Here is a 6,921-nt window from a genome sequence, read left to right on the forward strand (position 1 = left end):
GACGCATTACTCCACTTTCTTCTTCACAAAGAGAACAGGTGCTCCCCATGGCGACGTACTTGGTCGTATCATTCCTTATCAAATAATTCTTGTAGCTGGCTCGCCAACTCTTTCATTTCTGCTGGTGCTATCCTATACGGATCCTTTGAAACTGGTTCCGTGCCTGGAGCAAGGTTGATCTCGAACTCAATTTGTCGATCTGGTGGTAAGCCTGGTAGTTCGTCGGGAAACACATCGGGGAACTCATTAACTACAGGAATATCTTCCATGCTGGGGCTGCCTCTCTCTGAATCCACTACATATGCTAGGAACGACTCACAACCTTTTCTAAGTAACTTCTTAGCCTGAATAATTGTAAGAAATAGTTGCTCTTGCCTCTGCCCCTTAAATACTACCTTCTCTCCACTCTTCGTCTTTAAATACACTCTCTTGGTCTTACAACTTATCTGAGCGCTATTCTCTCCTAACCAATCCATTCCTAAAATTATATCAAACTCTCCCAGCTTGAAGAGTATCAAGTCGGCTGAGAACTTATATCCCGAAATATCAATCTCACATTTTGGACAAAATTGATTCACAGGAATCTTCTCTTGGTTCGCAATTACCACATTTACTACCTCACTCATAACCGTTTTATCACATTGGAGCTTATCAATAAAAGATTCTGATATGAAAGATCTTGTTGCTCCCGAATCAATCAATACTTTAGCTTTGACATTATTGAATAAAAGTGTACCTGCTATCACCCTCAGAATTCTGAACAACATCTTTCATCTTTAGATCAAATGTCCTTGCTGTTGCTTGCGGGGTTGGTGCGGGTGGTGGAGGTAATGCCAATACCTCAGCTGGCACGCTTGCACTGGTACTTGCCACGTTCATCAGAGCTCTGACTGGTCCTGTTGCCTTACACTCCCTAGCCATGTGTCCAGTCTTCCCACACTTGTAACACGTAACTCCTGGTTTCGGCATCTTGCACTCGTTTGCCAAATGTCCCTTCTGATTGCACCTATAACAGGTCATACTCAGCTTATTGCATACTCCGGGGTGCCTTCTTCCACAGTGCTTGCATTCTAGCCTCTGGAACCTGTTTTCTCCAACTTGCCCTTGGCTTGCCTGATTGTTCCCTTTTGATTCTTGCCTTTTGCCCAAATTTCCCTTCCTTTGAAAATTTCCGCCCTTCTGGAAACCAATCCTCTTTACATTCCGATCTTGCGAACTTCCAGCTTCAGACTTTTCTCCATAAAATGGAACCTTCCTCTTCTTGTTATCCCTCTCTTTCCTTGACTGCATCCCATTATTCTCAATCAGAGCAGCTTTCTGTACTACTCCCGCATAAGTTTCAAGCTCAAACATAGCCACCCTATCTCTGATCCAAGGCTCCAATCCTTGCTGAAATTTCTTTGCTTTTTCTTCCTCAGTGCTAGTATACTTTGTCACAAACCTTGACAACTCAGTGAACTTCTTCTCATATTCCAGTACAGTCATGTTCCCTTGCTTTAACTCAAGAAATTTTAGCTCCATCTGATTCTGCATGTACTTAGGGTAATACTTGTCCAGAAATAACTTCTTAAATCTCTCCCAAGAAACCTGCTGAGTGACTTCCATAGCTTTTACTGATTCCCACCAATAGATGACTTCTCCCTTCAAGAAGTAAGTGGCATACGGCGTCTTCTGATCGTCTCCTAACTGTACCAACTCAAAAGCCCTTTCCATCTCCTTGATCCATGTGTTTGCTATCACTGGATCAGTGGTATCATGAAATACAGGTGGATTCACATTCTAAAAAGCTTTGAAAGTGACAATTTGTCTAGGTGGTACTGGTGGTTCAGGTGGTTGGTGTGGCTCACGGTTATCTTGGTTTTCAATTCGTTGTTGAAGAGTTAGTTGTTGTTGAGCTATAGCATTGGTTTGCTGTTGCAAGGTTTCCAGTAGTCGAAGAATGTTTGGGTCTGTGGTGAAGGTGGTTGTTGGGTTCTTCTTTTTGGGAGGCATGATCCTGAAATAAGAGTTGTGTCATAACAGATATGAATGATAAAATGATTCGAGGGTATCGCATGGCATTCTCATTGACATATGGGGTCAAGTTTCCAAATTAAGCAGATATGATGATAAAAACATAAAATAACAGTTGAGAGCAAATGGAACAATAGCACATAATTATTGAAATTTTTAAAGGTCACAGTACATAGGATTGGGACATAGTGTGATTCTAGGAATAACAGGCTTATTTAAAGGAAAGACGGAAACAACTGGGGATTTCATAGAGTCTGATAGTACAACAACATGAAAGGTAAATGGAAAGAACTAAGGCTCCACTCCATCTGAACGGGGCTTGGTAGTCTTTTCCTCTCGAAGCGTCTTCACAATGCTCTGGAGCTCATCCACCACCATCTGAATGACATACTGGCTGGTACGGTCCCGGTGTGCTGGCATCTCCTCAAGCTTAGTGTTGACGTACTGAACCAAGGTCTCAAGTCTCGCAATCATCTGCTCCTTGGGCTTCCCTTCGTAGTTTCGGTTGTTCGGATACACGTTCTTCAGTCGGTCTATCAGTCGGTCGTACTTGCCCTGAAGCATGTCGAACTCGCCTCAACTCAGCATACACGGAGAAAGCAATAGTGTCGTCCGACCCAGAGGATGACGAGGAATGCGCCCTTTGCTGACAACCAATAAGAGGAGTATTAATAATAATTTACTTAACCTACTCTCTCGCATAATATCTATAACCTACACACAAATCCTATAACCTATTTGGGCTGTCCAGGGACTCTAAACCGTAGCTCTGATACCAAAACCTGTCACACCCCCAACTTAAATACCGAAATAAATATAGCTATTACATCATTTTAATGAAGGATACACAACCAATCCAAGATCTTACAGTTTAGGGTTTGGAATAGCCCATCACTACCAGCTATTACATCTGATTACAAATACCGAATCCTCACAGTTATTATTACTTATTCTACCTGAGCTCGAACATAAGCATCAGCATCACAGGTCTTACGGGCATTCTGCTTGAATCTAACCATAGCTGCTAGCTGTAATATCAGGGTAAAGCAAGAAGTGAGCCAAAAGCTCAACAAGTGCTAACAGTACAACGCAAAATATAAATCGAGATATACCTTTAGGAATGACAATGGAAAGACATAATCCATGATAACGAGAGATAAAACTTATGTGAGTTGGCATCATTTTGCTTGCATCAAAACAATTTTAAAATCATTCTTAATCAAAATCATTTTATGACGCTACGGATTACAGCCGGTGATCAGCCGCGAAGTAATCCCGAACCTCGCTGGGTTCTAAAACATTATTGGGAATCCCTAGGCAACTTTTAAGCCTAATATAAGTGTGGAAAGGACTCGCGTCTCAGTCCAGATCCACCATTCAAAGAAAACATTTATCCCCCTTTGGGACTGAAAAATCCACATTTTAATCATTTTAAAAACTGATGCCGATTTATGACAAAATCTCTTTCGACTGTAATCATTTTTATCAAGGGATTATAGATCAACTTGAAACACTGGAAATATGACACTAAATCTCAGGGCCATGATCCACTAGACTTTACTATATTAGGGTAATTGAGAGGTTTCCATAAACAAGAACTTTGACAAGGAAATTGAGCAAGGCTATTGGATAATATGAAAGAGTAATGCCAAACTAGGCTTAAAGCAATGGTTGTAGACAAGGTATAGGTATTAGAACATCAAGAAGATAAGCATCACTGGTTCCAATAGGATAGAGGTGTTAAAATATAAAGAAAGTGATCATCAGCTCAAGATATAACAGGGTATCAAGCTTTAGGGTAAGGATAGGGTTATCAAACAATCATGAATGAATTTAAGAAATGATTGGCTTTTAGGTATCAAGATAAAGTTTCTATCGAGGTTATTTCAAGAGTTGAATCAAAGCATCAGGGTGCAATATCAAGATTTCTCAGGGATCAATAGCATGATAATCAAAAGGATCAATAAAGTATTATAACAAATCTCTATTTTATCATGGCATTAAACTATCATGAAAGACTTTTGAACTACTTGCAATACGTACTCGAGGGTTCATGGCATCTCTATGTAACTCAAAGATAAACAAAAGATACGCTTGATTTAAATATATCAAAATGACTCAGGATAATTGCATCGATATATATATGAACTGTTTATAGTAAATAAGAAGGTCAAGTTGAATCACTTGCCTTGAGATAGACTGGTCTGGTCTGACTGGTAGGAGCAACAACTGGAGCTTCACTCGACTTTTATGGCAAGTTTTCCCTCGTCTCGAGATCCTACATAAATAATAATAATCCTCATTATAATATATTCTTACCATCTTAACCTATTTACAACCCGAAATTAAACATGGATGGCACTTAGGCCTATACGCACTTAATTCATATCCACCATTATATTTTCAAATGTACACACGTAGCCACATAATCACATATCGTATATTAATACCAAATAACATCATATACACCATAATGCCATACTAGGCTTGGATGATCTCGACTCACCACTTAAGTCACTTGGTCGCTAACTAAACAAAGTCTTCAAATTTGGGCTTCCTAACTCAATGTGCCTTTCCTAAATTATCCAAAACCTATTGACCCTCACTTGTGCCTTTTGCTCTACTGACCTTATACTATCTTACAACTATGGTGGTCGACCTAATACTCACTTCTAAGTGTTCTAAAGCTATGTGGTAAGTGAAAGTGCTCACTGGTGCAAATTTCAGAATGGTAACTAAGGTTTCTTGAGTGCATTAGACACTCTTAAACTACAAGTTTTTCTTCAAAATTTTTACACAAGACTCTCCTGACCTAAGGGCATCTCACAAGCTTGATGTGGCTCAAAGGCCTGGCTTGGGCCTTCTTGGGCCTAAGCTAAAAGTCCAAGGTTCCCCTGTTTTTCTGGGCAGAAAATGCCCTGACTTGAATTAACTTGTGACACATGGTTCTAGCTCATATCCTATGAACTATGGTTGGAAAAACTTCTCTGACATACCCTCTAACTAAGGCCCAATTGGGCCTAATGAGGGCCTACCCATGACATGGCCAAATCTCCCTATTTCTAAGTTGCAACAAAACTGTCCCCTGCTGGACAGATTTTGTTATTCTACTTGTGCACCTAACCAAATGACATGCAAACCTCCAACCAACTCCTAAAACCTATTATATACTCCCCATACTAACTTCTGGTAGCTTGGGCCTCAAAGTGCACATCAATGACATGGTCAAAACTCACTCTAAACCTCAGGGTACTAAACTGATTTTTCTGCAGAAACTATAACTCTCATTTTTCCAAGGCTTTGACTTGACAAACCTATCTAACAACAACTCAAAACTTAAACAAAGACTTATACATGGTATTCTACTGAACTAACTCCCTTTTTCTCAAAATAACCTTGGTGAGATCATCCTTACCTAAGGTGCAACTATGGCAAAACAAAAGAGACTACTCTTTACAAATCACAAACCTTTATGCTCTTGAAGCAACAAGATATATATATATTTTTTTATAATAGATAACCACGAATTATTACCATGCAATAAGAAGTATAAATCAATATTAATACATTATTCCTACTGAAATTAAGGCTCACTAACAACATGAATCTAAATGATCAAAACTTCCAAAAAAATCAAAAGTGATTTACATGCATGCATGCTTTCGGATCTTTCAAGCCAAAGCAACATGATTTCCAAATAAATTTTTATCATAATTCAACATGCAAGCCTAACATGGATTACAACTAAATGATCAACTAGCATGCAAAAGGGTTTTATCAAGCTTTTACTATAAAATTCACGTTGTCATCACAAAATACACAAAAATGTAACAAGGCAACAAAACACCATCCATTCGGCTCCTATCAAGTCATGGCCGAATGGATTAGGGTAAGAACAACATTTCATAAGTGTAACACTCTTATGTCTAGCCATTCTTGACCCTATGATACTATATCTCATGGTGAAAGCCTTAGATTCACAAGAATCAAGGAGGTTCACTTTGAGTTTAACAAAACATCACCATGCAAGGTCAAAACATGGGTTTTTCACTCTAAACTTTTGAAATATATATAAGAATAACATATAGGGAGTAAAATTACTTGGATATAAGATGATTGTTTGAGTGAGAGTTGAAGAAAGAAGGGGATGGGGCTCGGTTTTGGTGGTTGCCGAGAGGGGAGGGGAAAAACCGAGAGGTGAGGGAGGAGGGAGGGAGAAGAGAGTGAAGTGGTGGGGTGAAGTGAGGTGATGATCACTTCTTGGACTTGTTTTTATGCATTGATTTGACTATAATGTGAGTGGGTTTGAGATTTTACAAGAGTAACCCTCCAATATAGTTAGGTAGATTTGCATGCAAGGTTAAAGGGGTAAATTGGTTAGCAAAATGTGAGTTAGTGGGGTTGAGAATGTCTTCTTTGCCCTTTGATTAAATAGAAGAGAGTTTGCATGCAAGGTTATTCATGTAATTTGATAAATATGACAACTAAAATTTATAATGATTTATTTTTATAAAATAAAATACAAGTTCAAAAATTATAAAATTTATACCATAAATTAACTTGTATTTTTAGAGACTTTATAAAATCATTTTCAAAATTTGTGAACAAAATGCCTTTTAAAAGAAGATTTTTCCAAAGCTTAGAATATTCCTTATAAATCAAAAATAAAGAAATTAGATAAACTCTTGCTTTGAAAAATCATATACTACCCAAAGCAAATTTATAATGCAGAAATTTTCACTCACACAAACGTACAATCATTGAATATATTTTCATTTGACTTAATATTATACCAAATTCACAAATAATATTACATAAAATGCCGGTCGTAACATAGCGGATCCCAGACTCTAAAAGCCTTAGGTCACTAGACACAAAGTCCCCTAAGAACTTAATAACTCGAATACC

This window comes from Apium graveolens, chromosome 8 (assembly GCF_009905375.1).
Source record: "Apium graveolens cultivar Ventura chromosome 8, ASM990537v1, whole genome shotgun sequence".
NCBI classification, from domain to species: domain Eukaryota; kingdom Viridiplantae; phylum Streptophyta; class Magnoliopsida; order Apiales; family Apiaceae; genus Apium; species Apium graveolens.